Source organism: Lagopus leucura, unplaced genomic scaffold (assembly GCF_019238085.1).
Source record: "Lagopus leucura isolate 7727_CA_CO unplaced genomic scaffold, USGS_WTPT01 Super-Scaffold_100001, whole genome shotgun sequence".
Classification (NCBI taxonomy): domain Eukaryota; kingdom Metazoa; phylum Chordata; class Aves; order Galliformes; family Phasianidae; genus Lagopus; species Lagopus leucura.
The window spans coordinates 59491239-59513003 of NW_024962262.1; the positions used below are offsets into that span (position 1 = coordinate 59491239).

Sequence of the window (21765 nt, forward strand, 5' to 3'; positions counted from 1 at the left end):
AGAGTAGCCCCAACAGCACACTGAATTACAGTTGGAGTCCTGAGTCCATGCAGTGTTCAGGAGCTTTTATGTTCATCCAGACGTTAGGTTACAACAGTACGATGTTGTGAGAATGCTGAGCGTGTCTTTTGTCAGCGTGCAGATGTGTAGCAGTTGCTCACCATCTCTTCCTGTGAGAAGCAAGGTGTTGCTTTGGACTGTTGCAAGCACCTCAGAGTCTGAGCTGTCCTTCTCATGGTGTGTACAAGTAGAAGGAAAGTCAGTTATCTTGCAGGAGTTGTTCTGCTTCCGGATGCGTTTGTTTGTCATACATTTAATAGTGCTGTTCTAATTAGGACACAGAAAAACCCCCCTATGATCTTGATGATGTACTTCTCCTGAAGGCTAAGGGCCTGGTACTAATTAAGTCATAGTTGCATAAATTTTATCTTTCTGGCTTTACAGTTTAGTTGCATTCTTGTGTATGGGAAAGTAAAACAAAGTCTCCATTATAACATATGCAGGTAGTGTATGTTTGAGTTTAAGCAATAATTAACTAATGAGGTAATACAGTGTGGAAGTAGCAAGAGGGAAACATTGCTTATGAGAACGGGGGTGAGAGGAGGGAGTTCTTGTGCTGTAATACATCTATGAAATGCCCTACAAATACTGTAATTGGGAACGGCAAGCTAATTTGCTTTTTCATCAGTGGAAAATAGATCTGTAGTGAGATCTGCCTTTATACCGTTATGCAGATGGCTTTACTTTTGGTCTCGAATTTTCCAGTATGGGTTATTCTGTTCCTTGAAACCATAGAAGCTTACAGTCGTCTGTGACTTCTGCAAATGTTATGGTCAGTTAAGCAGGAGGAAAATGTTTTGGTTGGAAGAATCCAGCTGAAATTTCATACTCAACACTTCTGTGTTTGTTATAGCAATAAAATGTAAGAACTTCATTCTTAGGTGCCAGGTGGGCGCTCTGTGCTGTACGTACATTCTTTGTCAGGAGGACAAACAATTACATGAGTAAACGTGATCTAATCTGTCTGTTTTCATGTGAGGTTGAATGGCTGCCTTTAATAAATAGAATTGCACTGAATTTTTGTAATAGTCAGTATTGAGTTAAAGGCTCACTTTCTGACAGAATCTGCTTACAAAGATACTGTGTGTTTTATAAAGGCAAGCCGATGTTCTTAAAAGAAGAAATCTTTTACAATGTGCAAGTTCTTTAAGATATGGTATGTGTGAACTCTTGGTGTCTGTCACTGACCTGAGAATAAAACTTCAGTTATTACTTATGGGGTCTGCCTTACAGCGTAAGATCACATGGCAGTGCCTTCTGCCTTCAGTATTTTACTCTTATCAGTGCTGTGGTACAACTGGGTCTGTCTAATACCTGTTCAGATACAAGGCAGAGTAAGGAAAATGTGTGTATTATTTCAGATCAGTCCTTTTTACAAGGTGTGGATAGGTTACTTGGTGGTGAATGTTGAGTTCTATTGCAGACATGATGCCCCTGCAATAACTGATGGAAATACATTAAAGAATCAGCATAACAATTTATTTCACAGGGCAAAGGTCAAGAGAGTGCTGAGTCCATATTATAAATCTAACAAAACTGAAGTGGCTGAAGGGTTCTCCGAAGGCTTACGTGGATGAGGAATGTTCAGTTTTCTGTTACAAAACCTAAATCAGAGAGCTTCGCAGCATTGAAATCTGTTGAATTTTGGAATAATTGAGAGTAAGAACGTGAGTTCTGTTCGTAAATTGTGATAAGTATGCTGTTTTCTCTTTCCACCCTTCTTGCTGAGCTTCATTTTTGGAGCAAAAGTTCTAATTCATCAGTGTAGCTGAATTGCTGCACTTAACAGCGCTGACTGTGGTAATCTGAGAATAATCAGTCACGACTCCATGCAGCCAGGAGAACGCAGATTAACTACAACTATAGCTGTAATTTAATAACTTGTGAAATTTCTAGGTCCCTGTGTTCTTGCAGACAATGCTTGAAAGAATTTTCAGTGTTCAGTGGAAGCAATCTGAAACTGGGTTGCTCCAGAGTGCTCCAGTAGTTCTGTGCTTCACACAAGCTGCTGCAGGTGGGGGATCCTGCAGCTCTTTGCTGCCTTCTTAGAAGTCCTGGCCTTTTCTCTTGACATCAGAGTGAAATTCTCTATGGGTTCTTGAAACAGCCAATGTGTTTTGTGGCATCTGGACAATGAATTCAATATTTTAAGAAAGAGGTATTTTGAGCATGTAATTGTTATTCAATCATTCTGAGTTAGCTGTTGTGACTACTGGTTAGCTAAGGCACTGTGGCTTTTAGCTTACATTCCATGAAGTTATACTTTTTTTTTTTTTTTTTTAACCACAGGCTTAGGCTAATAGCTCTTAAATCCTGCAGTAGCTTCTGTAATCAACAGCCTTAGTCTGCTAGTTTTTAAAGTATCACCCAGCAACTTCTGTGCAAGGGCAACAAACTCAAAATTGAGCAAAAGTCATCTTTATTCTCTAACCTGTACTGCATCTGCCTTCAAAAAAGAGCAATTTTAGATAAGGATTCACAACTGAAATTGCTTAGCTCATGGGAGGTTTCTCACATGCTGCATTGTGAGAATACTACATACTACATTGACCTTCAGTACTAACATGGTTTGGACAGACTAATAAACTATGGGCAGGTGATCTAGTGTGGATACTCTTACTGGTGGAACAGCATCTGCCTTAGCATGGTTTTTCTATTGACAGAGGACTGTAGAACCTGTGCACTTCTTCACTTCTTTAAGAATCCTTTCATCAGCGCTCAGATGATGCCATAAGTAGATTGTATTCTATTGTGAACAAGATGGAAAAGGTTGAAGCTACTTAAACTTGAGGAACTCTGAGATAAAGAGGTCTTGTTTTAATCTGTTCTGATGGGTTACATCTGCGGTGATGGTGGCACAGTGTTCTCTGACTTCTCCATATTGTTTTCTCATGGCTTTTTCATAGAATCATAGAATGGCTTGGGTTGAAAAGGATGGTTTGTATAAGAAATAGCATCGCCAGCAGGAGCACGGAGGTGCTCGTCCCTTTGTTCTTAGCTCTGACGGGGCTGCACCTCAAGTGCTGCATTCAGTTTTGGGCCCCTCACTGCAAGAAGAACATCTAGGCCCTGAAGCGTGTCCAGATAAGGGCAACAAAGCTGTGAGGGGTTTGGGATACAGGCCTTATGGGGAGCAGCTGAGGGAACTGGAATTGTTGAGTCTGCAGAAGGGGAGGCTCAGGGGTGACCTTACTGCTCTCTACAGTTCCTGAAAGGAGGTTGTAGTGAGGTGGGGGGCTGGCTTCTTCTCCCAGTGACTGGTAACAGTGATAGGATGATAGGAGAGGGAATGACTTCAGGTTGCACCAAGGGAGGTTGAGATTGGATATTATGAAGAACAACTTCTTGGAAAGTGTGGTTGCGGCAGTGGCACAGGCTGCCCAGGGGGGCAGTGGAGTCACTGTCCCTGGAGGTGTTTAAGAAGCATGGAAATGTGGCACTGAGGGACGTGGTCAGTGGGGAATAGTAGAATAGTAGAGCGAGGTGTATGGTTGTGCAAGATGATCTTGGAGATTTTCCCCCCCCTTATTGTTCTAAGTTCATCTTGTATCTCTCTTTTTTTTTTTTTTTTTTTTTTTTTTTTTAAAAGGATAAAATAGCTCCTGTTTCTTCTTCCATTGCAGAAAGTTAGTCCGGTCAAATGATTCCATTCCTTTAATAATGATCATTAAATGAGTAATCTGTTAGTTTTGTTGTCTTAGCATTTTGGTTGTGGAATTGTGATGGAACAAGACAAAAACTGTCATTGCTGTTCCAGCCCTGAAATTCCCAGCCATTTGTGAAGATTGCGAAAAGAACTTTTTGTTGTAGCATGCACAGCAGTAACAACTGCTCTGTGTTACACAACATAAATTGTTTTCTTTAATATAGGAGAAGTGAGGAGTAAAGAAGGAAAGCTGTGTGTCGTGTGGTGGTGGTGGTTTATTTTTACCTTTGAAAACATCACATGATAATTCTGGAGAATGTTTACATTGAAAAACAGCTAATTCACCCTTGGCTGTCTGAGATGAGACAAGCAGTGCTGTGTTTAAGAACCCTCTTGACTGAGACAAGTCAGGAGGGGCAGTGGCCAACTGTAGGGAGCTGCCAGCTGTCTCAAACAAGTGTGGACAGGAGTGAAGGAGAAGGAAGTATGGAGAAGCTAAAATGTAGGAGTTAACCATGGACTGAGACACTATAGAAAGGGCTAACCTGAACTTATGTGACGAGGTTTGCTGGTACCCTGATGTAGGATATATGGGGGGTAGCAAGGCCTGTTGGTGCATGAAACGTGTGAAAGCTGGCATTCCTCAAGTACCAACACAGTGATATAGCACTGCAGTTTTTACTGCTTCTCTGGGTTTTGATTCCAAGTTTTGACTTCTTGGAACAATTTTGTGTTTTTAAAAAAACTTCATGAATATGTTTATGGGTATTTACGAAGAAGAGCTTTTCAAAAGTGGATGTTCAAGATTCATTTAATCGTACCTGTGAAAATAGCATGCTAATATTTCATAAATTCTCATAGCTCTCATCAAATGACCTTGAAATTATCTGCATCTGGGTGTCACTGAACTGGTTGTTACATTTCTTTTGGCTTTCGGATTTATAAGAGACAAATTCTGATCTCAGTCTTGAGAGGTGAGCCCTATTTGTTGTGCTTGTGAAAGCGCTACGAATGACTGAGGAGGATGTCTGAGCATTCTTTTTGTCAACCATCAGTGGTTCACAGATGTTGCTTATGCAGTTGTAAACACTGTTGCTCAGCAGCTTATAATCTGATCACAAGACACAATGATATCCTTTTTAGTCCCACAAATACACATTCAACCTGCAGATGGTTAATTATCTCCAGCAGTTCCTCTGTAATTCATAGGTAAACTCTGTTTTCTGTTTGTGGATTAAGCTCCTGAATTAGCAACATGACAAGAGTAGCATCAAATCTTACTGATGTAGTCATGATGAGAGCACATGGACTGTTTTGTTGCTTTTCTTGTGGATTTCTGTTATCAGAAATGTGAGGTTTTTAAAGAACCTGGTCATGAGAAGCACTATTACTTGTCATGAGATTACACGGATGATCAGGTAGGTTGGGGAGCACTGTGAATAAATACTTTTTGCTGCTATTGCATTTCACATGTTAATACTGAGGCTGACTTGCAAGACATTGTTTGCCACTAGAAACCATGTTGTATTTGAAGTGATTGCTGTAATTGCAGGATAGTATGGATTAAAAATGCTCAGTATACTGTGGAACTATGAATCTGTTTAAATATCTGTCTGTTATTGTGGTGTTCTTCTCTGTAATCCCTAAATCAGGAGGTTAAAGATGTGTGAAACTGGATCATATGGAAAGGGATTTCATTCAGGGTAGGTCCTTACAGTACTATGTAGAAGCAGGGACTTGCGTGGATCAGTTGCTGTGCTGTGGGGATCCCATTTTTTGTGGAACACCTGGTATCCAACTGCATTTGTGTTAAGCTGTTATATTGTTATTGTTCTGTGCAGGTGGGCTCAGCACCTCTGCTACAGATGTAAGCCTTGTAAGTGACTTGGTTTCTTATAATGAACTATATCTGAATTAGTAATATCTCGGTGTCTTCTCTCAGAAGTTCATAGGTTAGCCTGTAAAATGCATGCTTACAGCACTGGCATCAGTGAGCTGATAAGCTATTATAAAATACTGGGTTTTAAAGGCCAACATTGTGCCAGAGAGAAATAGTTTGTAGTTAACTCTCAAGAAGATTAGGGGTTATTGGGATCCCTGGTTGGTGTGGGTTTTTTGTTTGTAGTTCTTAATTTCACTTTATGGGGCAAAGCAGTATATGGAAATATATGATTGCTGCAGTCCTCTGCTAACAAATAACTGGGTGGAAGGCAGGCTCAGCATGCTCTGTCTCATGATTTGCCTACCAAACTGTAGGGACCTAAGGAGATGAGAACTGATAGATATGCACTGCAGTACCATTTGTGATATGGATGAAACTTGAGATTTTATGTGAAATTTGTATGAAAAATGATTTGCTGCTAATTAATCAGTGTATATCATCAAATATCTTCTCCTTTTCTCCAAGGTTTCCATTTGTTCCTACAGTTCTGTAGCACAACAGAACAGGTTCCGTGATCTATAAATAAACTGCTGAGGTTGCTAGTCTCAAATACTATTCTTTAATTGGTTGTGTAATGTTTCCCTAATCACAAGAACACAAAAGTAGTTCCAAAATTGAATTTGATAATTTCAAGTTTTGAAAACACAAGTTAGAAATTTTATTAAGAAATCATTTGCACAACCAAGTTTTTTTTTTTTTGTAATACATTTGTTTACTACCTTACTATATTATAATATATTGTTTACTATAATGATATTATTGGATGATCCATACTGTTGATGTAGAAACAGTGACTGATGTTAAGCCTTATTAGAAATAAATCTGGTAAATGGACAGTGAACCAGATTTTTGTTGGCAGATATATAAATCAGATTATCAGTATTCATAGAATGATAAAACAGCTTGGCCCACCAAGCCCCAACCCCTGCCGTGGGCAGGGCTGCCTCCCACCAGCTCAGCTGCCCAGGGCCCCATCCAACCTTTTAAACTAAAATAATTCCTCCTTGTCCTGTCACTGTGTAAAAAATCAGCCTCCTTCCTGTTCATAAGCTCCCTTCAAGTAGTGAGAGGCTGAGAGGCTACAGCGAGGTGTCCCTGAGCAGAACAAGCACAGCTCTCTCAGCCTTTCTTCGCAAGAGAGGTGCTCCAGCCCTCGGAGCATCTTTGTGGCCCTCCTCTGGACCCACCACATCAACTCTGTGTTCTTCCCATACCGGGGGCCCCAGGCCTAGACACAGTACTTCAGATGGGACCTCACGAGGGCAGAGCAGAGAGGTGCTGTCACTTCTCTCCCTGCTGGCTGCTTTTCTCCTGATGCAGCCTAGGATGCAGTTGGCCTTCTGGGCTGCAAGTGCACACTGCTGGCTCATGTCAAGCTTTTATTAATCTTGAGTTGATTAATCCGAGAAGCAAAATTTGTTAATGCTGTTCATGGTATTGAGATGACAGCTCAGCGTCATCCAGAAATGAGTTTTGATGGCTCTGGTAAGATTGTGCTGAGTGTCCAATTAATAAAAACAATATTGGAACCTTATACAACTCTTCAGACTGAGGAGAAAGTTTTCTTCTTCCTGTAGTGGAAAAAGGCATTCATGTCAACCTTGTCAGAGAGCTCAGTTAATAAGAAACTGTGATAAAAACTGATGCAAAAGGCAAGGGTTTGGGGGGCTTTCTCTGCCGGGTACTAATGTAGAAAATGCTGCTTTCACTAATGAAACTTGTAGTCTCCCTAAGTAGTCCTGAGAATGTACTACTGTGTGCATGTAAGTAGCTGGCAGCATTTAACTTAAATTACATCTGCATCTATTAGAAGTCTGTATCAGTTTGCCAATCTACGTTTTGTGGTTGTTTTAAAAAAAATAAATTATACCCATGCAGTAATGAATTGCGGCACTTTAGAAGGGAGTGGTTCCTCCACCCTGTAAGTGTGATCTGAAATGCTTCCCTTGGATAATTTAATTGCATTTACTTCAGTAGCCAGAGTATGCGTGTATGGAAGATTTGTTATCCTCTTCCCTGCTTTTTTTTTTTCTTTTGTGTTGAGCTCTTGTTTTGTTCCCATTCTCCTTGATTTTAGCCTCTTCTGGTGCACCAGCAGCAACTCATCTGCTTCTGACTGCAGGTCTTTTTCCTTCATGAGATTTGGCAGAAGCTGATGTAGCCATGATGCTGCACCAACTGTTCTCTTGATTTGACCTCTTTTGATGCGTCTCTCTAACAATCTTCTTCAGAAGCATTGTTATGCAGGAAGGAAATGCAGTGGGTAACTCATACTCCCTGATGTCGTTTTAAGGCAGTATAGAAGACAGTTTCAGGAATTTAAAAAGCAACCCCCCTGAAACGAGCACATACTATTTCAACCTGTGTGCAGAGATGTGTGTTTTTTAAAGTCCACTTGCTGCTATGTTTGTGATTTGCAGGCCTCATGATCATGTTGAGGGCACTTTTATTTTAAGGATCAAAGCATATCCAGAGGAGAGCCACAAAGATGATCAGGGGCTGGAGCACCCCCCTGTGAACACAGGCTGAGGGAGCTGGGATTGTTCAGCCTGGAGAAAAGAAGGCAGCGGGGTGACCTCATGGCAGCCTTTCAGTACCTAAAGGGAGCCTATAAATAGGAGGGGAATCAACTCTTTGAAAGGGTGGATAATGGCAGGACAAGGGGAAATGGTTTTAAGTTGAAGGAGGGAAGATTTAGGTTGGATGTTCAGGGGGAAGTTCTTTACAGAGAGAGTGGTGAGGTGCTGGAACAGGCTGCCCAGAGAGGTTGTGGATGCCCCGTCCCTGGAGGTGTTCAAGGCCAGATTGGATGGGGCCCTGGGCGGCCTGGTCTAGAATTAAATGTGTATGTTGGTGGCCCTGCGTGTGGCAGGGGGCTGGAGATTCATGATCCTTGAGGTCCCTTCCAATCCTGGCCATTCTGTAACTCTGTAAAGCATTCTCTTTGTATCTTAGTGACAAATACAACTCATGCTGTAGGAGGAAGGGAGCCACCGGTTCCAAACTGCACATTTTGCAGAGTCTGTTCATTTTCCTTTGTCTCAGATCTCTGCTGTTAATGGAACAAAGCCTTCATGGGTATTATGCTTGTCAATGTAAGATTTGTGGATGTGGTGAATGGATATGGTAACACTAGTGATAGCCTGTGACATGTTGTATACTGCTCTGCAGATGAAATAAAAGCTTCATTAGTTTAGAATACGTGTTAAGATGTATGGAAGTTTCTAACAGTGTTTTTTTTTTTAAAAAAAAAAAAAAAAAAAAAAATATTTCTTTGCCAAAAACATGAAAGAAGGCACTGAAAGTTGTAGTCTTACCAGTTCTGTGCATTTGTTTTTGAAGTAAGTAGAATGGTCTGTAGCTACTGTCTGTAATCAAGGTTTGATATGCTTTCCCCTCAAGACTCAGTTTTTAAATTGTTAAATTCTGCCAAATGTGTTTGGCTGACTTCTTTGGTTTTCCCTTCCACCCCCCTGGATGACTGCCCCAGCCTGATTATTTTATGACATTGAATGTGGTATAGTTCTGCCTCCTTTATTTTATTCAAGCCAAAGCAGTGAGCTGAGAAAGAAGCTGCTTCATGAGAAAAAAATTAACAAGTTTCTTTTAAACACTTTTAGTGCTTTTACAGTATTTACTGTGAAACGGAAGGATCACCTTGTGATTCTGCACTTGTTCATTTTCACAAATATAGTTAAAAATCTGACCAAGTTTCATATATTCTTCGTAAGAAAAAAAAAAATAATATAAAACACCTGTCAGTTTGGATGTGCTTATTGCTGCTGGGAATTCAGCAGTTGTCTGCATCCAGGGAAGAAAAAAGCCAGAGGAGAGTATAATACTGCTGTAACGTGATTTGGAGATGGCTCAAGGTGTAGGATGACTGTGTGAGGATGGTAGGAGAAGAAATTTGATGACAAAATAGTAGACAGATTGTTGGGAACAGTATAGAAGAGAAAAAAGTTGGGAGAAAAGGGTAGTCATCGGAGTCTGGAATAACAGATTTAGAAGGGAAGCTGTTCAGACTCCCCCAGCTATGAAGTTTAGCCAGCGCCAAAGTCTGTTTTCTCCTTTTTTAGTGCCTTTTCTTTGCAGGACTTCTGGATGGCTGAGGCTGCCAGGCACCTCTGTGTCCATTAGGTCAGCACACCCAGAGCTCGGTGCCGGGCCACATCCAAGCAGCTATTGGACATCTCCAGGGAGGAGACTCCACAGCCTCTGGACAACCTGGGCCAATGTTCTGTCATCCTCAAAAAGTGCTGCCTGGTGTTCAGAGGGAGTCTCCTTCTGTTCCAGTTCTCACAGTTGGCTTTTGTCCTGGTACAGAGCACCACTGACAAGCTTCTTGTTAGAGCTCGCTTTTCAGTGGGAGCGATAGTTACATGAATGGTGAGGATGTCTGGTGCAATCTGAGATTTTGACTTGCCTTTGAACTATAAGGCATGATGCAAAATGGTTAGATCTGCTGTTTGAGTTTGTGCCACAATCTGCGGAACCTATGTGGAAGTATGCGTATAGTTTGTATAAGAAATGGTGTTGCCAGCAGGAGCAGGGAGGTGCTTGTCCCTTTGTACTCAGCTCTGATGGGGCTGCACCTCGAATGCTGTGTTCAGTATTGGGCTCCTCACTGCAAGAAAGATGTTGAGACGCTGGAATGTGTCCAGAGAAGGGCACTGAAGCTGTGAGGGATCTGAAGCACAAGTCTTATGGGGTACAGATGAGGGAACTGGGATTGTTGTGTCTGGAGAAGAGGAGGCTCAGGGGAGACCTTACTGCTCTCTACAACTGCCTGAAGGGAGGTTGTGGTGAGGTGGAGATTGGCCTTTTCTCCCAAGTAACAGCATAGGATGAGAGGGAATGACTTCAGATTGCACTGAGGGAGGAGCTATCTGAGTATTGGGAAAAACAACTTCTTGGAAAGTGGTGATGCAGTGGCACTGGAACAGGCTGCCCATTGGGGTGGTGGAGTCTCTGGAGGTGTTCAAGAAGTGTTTAGATGTACTGAGGGACATGATCTAGTGGGGAAGTAGAGGGAGGTGGATGTTTGGACAAGATGATCTTGGAGGTCTTTTCCAACCTTGGGGGTTCTATGATATGTGGATAGATAAACTGCTTATATACTTACAAGAGTAGGAAAATGGAGTATTTAGTTGAGGGGGAAAAAACTAAAAAGGTGTTTGTAGTCTTTTTTTATCTGCAGTTGTCTTTATTTGCTTTTCAGTAATGGTATTGTCATAGACCTGACCTCAACAGTAATTAATAAAAATGAAATATTGAATAACTACTTGTGCAGAGTGAAGAAAATAGTAAAGAAAGGGTATTGATGGTATATTCAAACACTGTCGGGAAATTGAAGTTCTTCACTTTCTTATGGACTCGGAATGTCTGGATGGCTGTATACTATCAGCACTTGGTACAGTTCCAGAAACTTTCTAGCCATGGAACTGGCTTATTTGTGATGTTTGTTCACTAGAGGAGATGGATAACTAATGGGCGGTGAATACAATCCAGTTTTTCTTAGCTGATTTTCAGGAAATTTGGCTCCCCTTTAATAGCTTGTTTGTATTATTATTAGTGTTATTTTTAATTGTGCATTGGTGGGAGTCACAATGCAGCTTCTTGAGTGACTCACCATGGATGCTGAAAAGATAAGCTTCCACTTTTTGACTTCTGTAGGCTTTTTAAGAAAACAAAGTGTACCTATTTCCTCTGGCTGAATCACAGTGCTTCAGTGTATTTATATCCTCGAGCAAGCTTTTAATGTTGAACTTAAGAATATTCTGCCTCCTGTACAAGAGAAGTGTCCTCCCTTTCGTGAGGAAGGGAAGAGTGAATACAGACTCTTCACAATAGATCCATTTTAGACAGCTATTCTTGTATAGATTTTCTGGCGTGCTGATTAATTGTTAGGCTTCTTGTTGCTTGCTCCAGTTACCTTATCACTGTACCTGAATGATCTATGTTTGGTATCTGTAGGCGTTTAATTAAACAGTGTGATTCACCCAGCTTTAAGTATGTGCCATGGCCAGCACATGCGTTGTAGCTCAGCTACTGCTTTTCAGAAGTACTTATGACTTTCTTGGTCTTTGTTCGAGCTAATCGATATCGTATGGTCACACAAACATTCAATTCTTAATTATTTTCTTTTTAATGGCAAAGTGGTATTGTTCTTACTGTTTCAGTTGTCATGGTACTGCTCCATGTAGCCATGTAAAACCTTGGAGTTACTTCCATTAGTTGCAGAGTTAGAAGAGTTGAGTAAAAATTGGTGGTGTTGAAATACTAATTGCTAATGCAGCTCAGATTAAGAGAATGTGTGTGAGAATACCCTTGTGTTCTGGGTATCTTGATCTGTGAATTGTCGTTGGTGACGTGAGGGTGAGACTGTCGTCTGTCACTAGAAAGTGGTGGCAGAGTTCCCTGAGTCTTTGGTCTGTCTGAATGAGAGTCACTGTGTGAAAGAGCATGATTAATCTGGCACTGTGGGATCCAGATGGCGAAGCTATTCCTGAATATTTCCTTGACCTTCTGTGACGGTAGCCTAAAGGGAGAGGAATGCTTCATTAGGGGAGAGGGAGAGCCTGTTGTTTGACTTCACTGTGTAAGATCACATGGATTACAAAAATAAAAATACAGGAACTTGGAGCCCCTATAGTAGCTTTATTGCAAAAGTTTTTGAAAATACCATGAAATTTCAAGAAGAAAGCCCAGTAAGTCTGGGGATTCCTTCTATCATTGAAAATATAAACATTTTATAGAAGTTAATAAGTGCAAGAACGTTGAATCAGAGGAACTGATCTTCAAGCCCTGAGCTGTAGGTGTGGGGGATGTGCTTGGTTTGGGTGGTGGTTTGCAGGGATCAGTTGCAGCCAGATTTGCGTATCTGATCATGTCCTAAAAATTTTTATAGGTGTCTCTTTAATATTTTGGACACTCGTTTTTAGTAGGTTTGATTTTCAATTCTGTGGCCTTCTATAAACACGCACAAAAATGCCCGTAGCACTTCTGTAATGCTTAGGTAATCCAAATGCCTATTCAAACGCTTGGAAAATAATAGTAGGATATTTTGTTAAACTTCCATTACCTTTAATTTGAATGATGAGATGCCCACAGGTGTTTGAAATAATTGGATAAATAATGTGTAAATCTGAATCACAACGGATAATCTGAATTCTGAGGTGAGTAACCAATGCTTTCCCAGTAATTGTCTTTAAAAACTATTAGAATACTTAAAAAGTCAGGAAATGCTGGGACACTTCTTGTGTAGATGGAGTCAACAAGGATGCACTGAAGCGCAGATGTAATCTGTGCTGTTTGGCTGGCACTAGACAGATTGCAGCAATCTGTATCCTGTTACCTGCTGCTGGTGTCTTGTGTGTGATGAGGTTGTTGGGGAGATTTGATTGAAAAGATAACAATTAAAAAAAAAAAATGTTTGTGTGGCAGTTTTTCCCTTCTGCATTTGAATTTGGCATTGGATTTCATGGCATTTTTCCTTTTCAAAAGGTGTGCTGGATATACCTCTGTGCAGACTGCCTACATCTCACATGCAGTTTGTTAATGGTTTGAAGAAGCCTTTCGTAATAAATTGAGGTAAAACATTAAGCTGTATAAAATTAATCAGTGAAGCACTTTAATGTGAAACGCCTTGTTATTTTTCAAGAAAAATAAAATCTGTAGTAGAATAATGTGACTAATGTAACTAATGTTGCTTACTGTACCAATCAAATCTTGCTGGCGGTGTTCACTCCTCACAGTCATCACTTTAGCTGCTGAGGAAGTTAGTTGGGAGCACATTTCTTAGTTTTCTTTTTAAGTAGACCAAATGTTTTTACCTTAACTGGTTTATGTTTTCCTGGTGTGAACGATGTGAAAATAATAATAGCAGTTATTTCTCTTGGACCTGGAGAAACCATGGGCTTTAAAAACTTGACTGCAGAATTGCCAGTAGTCCTTCCCTGTTGTGGCTTATTCAGACAGATCGAGCTGAGCCATCTGTGGAAAGCTTGCTAGCAGTGTGAGGGACTTCCTCAGGTATTCTCATCAGTCTCATTTGATCAGCTATGATTACTCAACTTGTCTACGTGCTAGCATCTCCTTCTGTTTAGGTATGGAACTCACTTAAACAGAAGAAACCAAGTAAGCATAGGGTTTTTAAAACAATGCTTTGGAGGATTGTCAAGGGCCTTTCCTTCCTGCATTCTGGTTTGCAGGCTTGGAAGGTTTCCCTCTCTATCAGTGAATTCTTACCCAAGAGCAAAAAGGAAGCTGAGCAGCCAGTAGGACACCGGAGGAAATAAATGGGATTCCATTTGACTCCTCTGCAGAGAAAGAAACCTTTATTTGCCACTAGAGATATTTGGAGAGTAATTGGATGCCATTTGAGAATCCTTTAAAAGGAGGAGATGGAATGAAACTTAGCAGTAGTTTGTTAGACTTTGGTTTACTTACCATAGGCATTCTGTAATAAGCTTGTGTTATACTGGGAGACCGCTCCAGTGATTAAAAAAGAGGCACGCAAAACCCAAATTAGCAAAAACCCACAAACTTTGGTGTGTGCAATACGGTCTCCCTTGAGACTTAAATAATTTGCCTGTTTCTGCTTGCCCTCTTAAATTTGTTGATGCATTTTGGGTTTTTTGTGTGGACTTTTTTTGTTGTTGCTTTTGTTACGCATTTAGCACTAAAAGGTGCCACAGGGTTGTTCTTCTGCTTGAGACAGTGCAGTCGCAGCACCTTGTGATTGCGTTGTTCCAGCTTGTCTTGCTTGACAGAAGTACTCTGCAGTCCTGATCGTGAGCAAAGCTCTGAGCAGCCTGGTTAAATATCTTTGTTGTACTTGGAGCAAAAGGGAACCAAGTATCTCCTTAGGCCCCTTGCAACCTGGGTCATTCAGTGAGCCCAGTCTTCATAGCTCTGTGGCTCATTTCTAGAAACCATTTTGTTTTTCCAGGCTGCTGTGGTTGTTAGTATGTCATTCACATGCTCTCAAAGACAAATGGTTCTGTACGTTTTCTTTGGTTATTATTCCAATAACAGTGTATGCTATACCACGGGTATGTAGGTAAACACATGATGTATGTGCGAGACAAGTGGTGTTTCTATGTAGAGCTCCTTGCTTTTTTGCTTCTACTGTCTGACAGTAGACTCTTGGTGGTGTCAAGAGTTCATTTCGTGGAAGTTGATACTTGCAGCTTCAGTTATAGGCGGTGAGGAAATTGGTGAGTGCTTCTACCATGAATTAAATTATATGCTATAAACAGGATAATTTTGAATTAAGGTTGTATGTTTGGGTGTAGCTGGCTTACAATCCAAGGCCAAAAAAATTGAGTGTTGAGAAGTACTCTGTTCCAAGTTAGTCATTGAAAGAAAAGCTCTGCGTAGGTGTAGCTCTGCTAAAGGTTTGGCTTCCAGAAAACTTTGATTCCTTCCTTCCAGATGTAAAAACTCGTAGCTGTCCCATTTTCAGGTCAGGCTCCCTGTTGGAGCTCTGTTTTGTGTGTCTCTCTGGTGTGATCTCACTGGGGGTTTACCTTGTCTTGTGTCTACATACACACAGAACCAGAAAGGCGTTCCTGGTTCACTGTTGGGGAAAATGCTTGTTGTAGTGCTACTGCAATGCTGATTGCTATCATGTGATGACATGATTAGATTGTGCAGTGTCTTGAAAGCTCAGGCTCTTGCTGGAATTTTGCCTGCTGTCATCTGTGCCAAGGCTGGATGCAGATATTCTCCACGCTGCATCTGTGCAGGGCAGTGGTGTGGTGCTTATACCTGTGAGCTGAAAAGGGCTATGTTAATATTCATGTGAAGGAAAAAAGATGGCCTTTTCTGAGCAGTGCCTAGGTACTGTCTAGCTTTGCAAAACACACACACATACACAAAAAAGTTGCAATTGTATGGTACCCTTGAGCAAGGCTTCTGAAGCTGTTTCTCCACGGTAACAGATGGTAACAATGGTAACAGATCTTTTTGATAAGGAGGTTAGATCTCCAGTAGGAGCTTGGCACTGAGACCCTGGAGAAAGGCAGTGGAGAGGACTGGAGCCTTGTGCCTTTATTTCCTGTTGTTTTGAGTTTCCTCTCAAAGTTAATTGGTTGTTTTAATTGAGGCTTGTCAAGGCTCTGCCTTCATTTCTGTGGGGTGTTTGGTAGTTGCTCAAGTCTCCAGTGACACGGCTGTGCTTGTTCTTCCCTTCTCAGCAGTCTGGTGACTTATGCAGCTTGTATTGCACGCTTCACAGGAAGGTACTTTCTGAGAATGAAATGCATTTATTATGCCTCCAAATGATGGGTTAAATCCAAAAGAAAAACAGGTCATGTTGAGAGCTTTTATTGTGAGTGTGGAGTAAAGGTGCCTGGAGATGAGCATGACCTGGGGTGTGTGGCTGGGGGGTCCTGTTCATGGCAGTGAGGAACCCACTGGAGAGTGTAGAAAATGCTGGAGCTGTGTGCCTGGAAATGAAAGGGCTCACCACTGGCTGCTGCTGTGCCTGTGGTGCCTTTGGTTTATGGGCTTTTCCTACATAGTTTACATAATCTTCCTGGAAAGAAGTACTGGGCAGAATTGACTTTTAGTAGGAGACTGTCCTTCTTCAGACCAAATATTATATAAATGTTTTTTGGGGAAAATCTTTGTTTTAGTTTAGTGTAAATTTACAAACACAAGACTCTGAACTACTTAGGTTTGAAAATGATCAGTGTTGATATATGAAAAGCATGTTTTTCTTTCCAAATTCAAACTGATGTGCTCTGTTTTCAAAACTATCAAATAGTTTACATAACTAGGCTGGATACATTTAAATCGGGCAAAGAGCTGCCAAAAGGGCATCAATTAAATTAGCTCAGGGATTTTGTAGGAATTACATTGGCTTAATGGGCACTTGACAGTATCTTTTCTAATAACTAAAATAGTCTTTGTATTATATTTAAAATTTGTCTCAAATTCTGGAAGTTTGCAAGTTTGCTGCTCTAATTGAATGCCTGAGACAGAATCATGTACTACTGCTCTTTTAAAAATGTTTATAGTAGATATTATTTCAGTATGTTTGAGGAAGGAAAGAAAAATTTCTGAACAATTGCCCGCAAGTAATGTGTTTGGGGAGGGGATTTCCTTTGTCTTCTACAGAAGGAAAAGATGCAAACTGTTTTTGATGGCACAGCACGTGTAGAAAGTGATGAGTGAAGCAGAGAAATACTTCCCAAATGCTTCTGGAATTGAGCATTTCAAGGTCCTGTTGCTTTGGGTTTTTGGGTACAAACACTTGTCTTCCTCATAATGATATTTCATGTTTCACATTACTAATGAAACTACATACTGAATGTGACTTAACGTATCCTTACGTAAAAGGATGCTTCTTTCCATAGACTTGCAATACTTGCTTTTGTCTGCAGTGTACTGTGAATCTTGGATTAAATGCTTTGTTAACCTTTTTCTTGTGTGATGTATGTGTTAATGTATGCTATGGGAGTCTTTCAAAGTGCTGAAACAAACCATGGCTCATGCTCTGTTTCTAGCAGTACTTATCTGCTGCTCGCTTATGGGCTGGATTAGAAATAAGCTCCTTGCATTTTACCACCACTGGAGCTAAGGGTACAAAGTTATTTTATTTACGTTCTTACTTGGCAAAGAAACAAGCCTCTAATAGTTGGAAAGTGTGCTGACAGATTTCTGACCTCTGCCTTCCTTCTCATTAATAGAATTTCAAGAACTAGAATATATTTCTGGAATGAATTAAGATCTTGTGATTGGAGTAGATTCAAGTACTATAAGGAGAAGTTCTTGTAAGGGAAGAACAAGACAGGAGAAGGCTTGCTTTTACATAAGGAAAGAAAAAATGCCGATACCTCCTCCTCACACCCCCAAGCAAGATGAGAGCAGTATTAGATTTTGCATCTGAAAAGTCAGTTTTTAATTGCAAATTAATTAAAATGGCAAGGTAGTCTGCTTTCACATCTCAAGGCAATAATGACAGACTTCGTATTTTGAGAAATTGCCTCTTAAAGCTCTAGAGATGCATGACTTTTCTTTAGCCTTGATTAAAGTGAATGTTGTTCTCAGATATGTTGTACGCATCTTCTACCTGCTACTCCGGTTCTAGCAGACAGTGGTATGACCACATACCTCTCCTGCCCTCGTGCGGGTGTATTTCCTTTGTTGCTTTGTTGGCTGAAGGTATAGGTTTTAAACACTTGAGTTCCTTCAGTCTGAGCACTGCTTTGTTTTACCACGGCTTGTGTGTACAGCTCTCAAGAGTAGTTGTATCAGTCCTCCAGTTGTCTCTCCGCTTTTGCTTTGATGTGTTTTCTGCAATGAAAATGTAACACGTACTCTGACCTTTTATATCAGGTGTTCTAGCCATGGAGAAGTCCATCAGATCCTTTCTCCTTTCAGCTTCGTATGAACTGAATGTTGGAACAACTTGGGATCTGACTAAAACCATTAAAAATAGAACAAGGTTTGGTTATTTGAGGAGGCTTAGGTGTTCATTCCCAGAAGGTGGAGGGAATAAAGGAATCCAATTTATTCACACTAATTTCCAAGAAGAAAATAAAGATGACCGTTTAGCTGAAGGCCTGACGTTCTAACATACACGTATCACTGTGTGTGTCTGTACATGCAGAAATTAGAGGGAAAGAAAAAAAACAACCATTAACTTTGTATGTCTTTGTAGCTTCTGATGAATGTCTGAGTAAGAACTTTTGGGCATGGTTTGCATGCGGACCAGTTATGAAACCTGCCGGTTGTGTGTTTCTAGGAACAAACTGGCCAACACGTTATTCTGTCAGGCTGAGCTAAGTGTAACCATGTTTTCAGTCAGAAAGGTTCCTTAATACAAATGTAATTCCCTGTTCTTGAGTGGTAGGGACTTGGTGTTTTTAATGATGGATTGAAGGAAATGAAACAATGGTGTATTTAGAATGGCCGGTTGTTTGGACTGTAGGACCCGTGATGGCAAGAACTGTTACATCATAACATTTTATGGCATTCAAGGCCAGGCTGGATGTGGCTCTGGGCAGCCTGGTCTGGTGATTGGCAACCCTGCACATAGGAGGGGGGTTGAAACTAGGTGATCCTAGTGGTCTTTTTCAACCCAGGGCATTCTGTGATGAGGATTTTCTTGCTGAATGTCTTGAGAAAGACAACTCCGTTACATACTCCTACAATGAGAGCAGTGATGGTCTCTTCAAAAGTTAATCTACAAATTAGCTGATCATTTTTACTTCCTTTTTTTTTCTTCTCCTTGAATTAATGTGTTCAACCATTTCACCCTTTGTGTAGTTAAGTGTTAATTAACTGTAATTCTGTTGTGAAAGGGATGAGGGAGAAGAGTAGCACCCATCAGGTAACATAGCTAACAATTTTGAGATTTTTATGAAGTATAAAAAATGAATTTATACTTTACTGCATCCTGTCTTTCTGAAGGAAAAAAACAGATTAATATGTATCTATAAGGTGGCAATAACAAATTTTATATACAACCTTCATCACAGGCAGCTAGTTAGATTTATTCTTGTAAAACAATAAGAAAGCATGCAGGGAATATAGCCTGTTTTTTACTATTATTCAGCACTAACAATGGAGAAGAGAGGGTGGCTTCTAAAGTTGGGTACTTAATGCAAATTCATTCTCTTGCATAAGCTGCAGAGCAGCAGAACATAACACTGTCATTAAAACTGACTCATAGCGTTCAACAGAAGGTGTGTTTGAAGCTTTAAAAGTGCTAAGAGAGTTGCTGTGGTCTAGTAAATATCTAGCAGTGGAAAAAATGCTTCAGCTACAGTGTGTTGCAAAACACTTGTGCAAATGCTTGAGTGTGTTTTGCCTTTTAAAAAATCTGAGCATATGAGCAGGGAGATGGAGTTGTTCTAAACTACTTATTTTGATCAGTTGGAAAATGGAGGTGAGTATAAAATGCTCAATGTTGAAATATCAGCGTTTGAAATTCTGGCTGAAGTGGACATTCTTATATTACTTCATTGTCTTTCAGTTCTGTTCACTGGTATGTATGTGTGGAAAAAAACTCCAGTGCATTACAGAAGTATCTATTGAGCAGTAGGTGCTGAGCTCCATAAACTGGCGTTTGGTGGGGTCTGTGTGTTTGTTAGAAGTGCAAGTGGATGGGAATAGGAAATGAGTGTCCAACACCACAAGAGCCATAGACGTTGAACATGCATTTTGATAGGGTTAGTATGCAGTTTCAGCCACCAAGTGATACAATTCAAACAACATCACAAGACTTATTTCTGATTCTTTTGTCCAAGTAAATATCACGTCCCACAGTCTGTTTGGGCGACAGGGGAAACCAGAGGTTGCTCTTGCAATGTTAGAAAGGCACAAAGAGAATGACAGTTCTAACTGTGCCATATTACTTCTTTCCACTGTGATGCTGTGTTTTCTCACTTGTCAGGGAGTGGTTTTTTGGTTCTGTGCATTAGGCATGGGTCAGCATTCTGGCACACTGTGATTATTGCCGATAACAATTAATGAGGTATACTGATACACTACCAGTCAGTTTTAGTTTCCTGATGACCAATTTTTCAACGTATGTTATGGTGACTGTAGTCCTTGGCTCTGACAGCCTGCTGCTTGCTGTACACAAGTAATAGCCGTTGTGTTGTCTTGCACCACAAAAGCTCAGCAGCAACACTCTGCATTGAGTCATATTGGGCTTTGGGAAGGTCCTCCTAATCCTCTGAGACAAGCAGCATGCCTTGTACTATTTTCAACTTTGGTTTTCTTACCTTTTTTATTTGTCCTTCCTTTCACTGAAAATAAATAACAGTGACTTTCAGAGAGTAGATTGTTGTGTCCAGATCTCTGAGATTATTTGTCTATTTCCCTTAATGTTGCAAAACTGTACAAAAGCTAGATACACAAGAAACAGAAAAGTCAGTTATGCAAATAGTGACTTTGGGTGCTGAAAGTCTACTTTTTCTTATAGGATGATCATGCAAATCTCATTATGAACTCTCTGGTCACGCCTGAAGCATCTTTTCCTTAGATTTGTTTTTTTTTTTTCCTTTCATCCAGGAACTTCCTGGTATGCCAGCCTTTTGCTGTTGTCTTCCATGACTCTCTGGAGTAGTTTCCCTTCCCTCCTTCCTTCACCCACCATTCCTGCCCTTTGCTGCAGGCATCACGTTCCCTCTTTTTTTTTTTTTTTTTCCCTTCCATCCTTCATCTGTAATTAAACTTGGAAGACTCAAAGACAGACGCATCAAGGATGAAAATAAGGACTATGAGCTTTTATTTTATTTTTTCTCCTTGGGTAGGTTTGCCAGCACTTACCATTTAGATGCAGCTGCTCTTTTGGGTCAACAACATATCCACACATGTTTTTGCTGTCATGGAGATCCCCAACATAAGAAGCCATCGGCATACCAGGGAGAAGTTCCATTACAGTGTGTGAAGCAGCCTGCTTGGGAGAAAGGCCATGCACCTGCAGTTTCCTGATAATGTTTAAATTTTGTTTTCCATCAATGCTTAACCTTCTGATCTAGATGATTCTTCACTTGAAAAAGCTATTGTAACTAATCTGTAAATAGTAGTCTTCCATTTTTTTTGTGGTGAAGTAGCTCAAGAGCTCATCCAGGCTGGATGTGGCTCTGGGCAGCCTGGTCTGGTGGTTGGCGACCCTGCACGTAGGAGGGGGGTTGAAACTGGATGATCATTGTGGTCCTTTTCAACCCAGGCCGTTCTGTGATTCTGTGACTTGCAGTGGAAAAATCCTGCATGTAGTTTAGAGGCATTTCAGCCAGAACAGCTAGGGCTGTACCATTCTTACATGAGGTTTTTATTATAAATATCTGACTTTTTCACAAAAACATTAGTCAAGCACAGATTTTGAGTAATGTATTTTGCCAGTATTTTGATGCTGCTGGTTGGGTATGGAGAGTAAGTGCAGGCTACACTTACGTTCACACAAACTTCCTTAACACTCTTTTATTAACCTTTTATTATGAGAGCGGTTAAAAGAATGAAAAGTTATTTCAAGTCTCAGATTACATGGTAACTATTAAATGGCAACCAATATGCTGAACTTGAAAGTTACAGAAAGGCTACTACTTGATATTATTTTTTAAGTAATTATGTAGACTGACGTTAAAATAGTGTT

The 21765-nt window shown here is 40.6% G+C and overlaps 1 protein-coding gene across 4 annotated transcripts in view; it reads left to right on the top strand.

The window, feature by feature from the left end:
- CDKL5 (cyclin dependent kinase like 5) overlaps window positions 1-21765 on the top strand; it is a 123824-nt gene that overhangs the window by 14441 nt on the left and 87618 nt on the right. For 3 of the 4 annotated variants that reach the window (XM_042867099.1, XM_042867096.1, XM_042867098.1), the window contains exon 1: window positions 15804-15895. The exons of the other annotated variant lie outside the window; for it this stretch is intronic. The gene's annotated coding sequence lies outside the window, so the exon portion shown is untranslated. Of the gene's footprint in view, window positions 1-15803; window positions 15896-21765 lie in introns of those variants that run through there. 4 annotated transcript variants of the gene reach the window in all.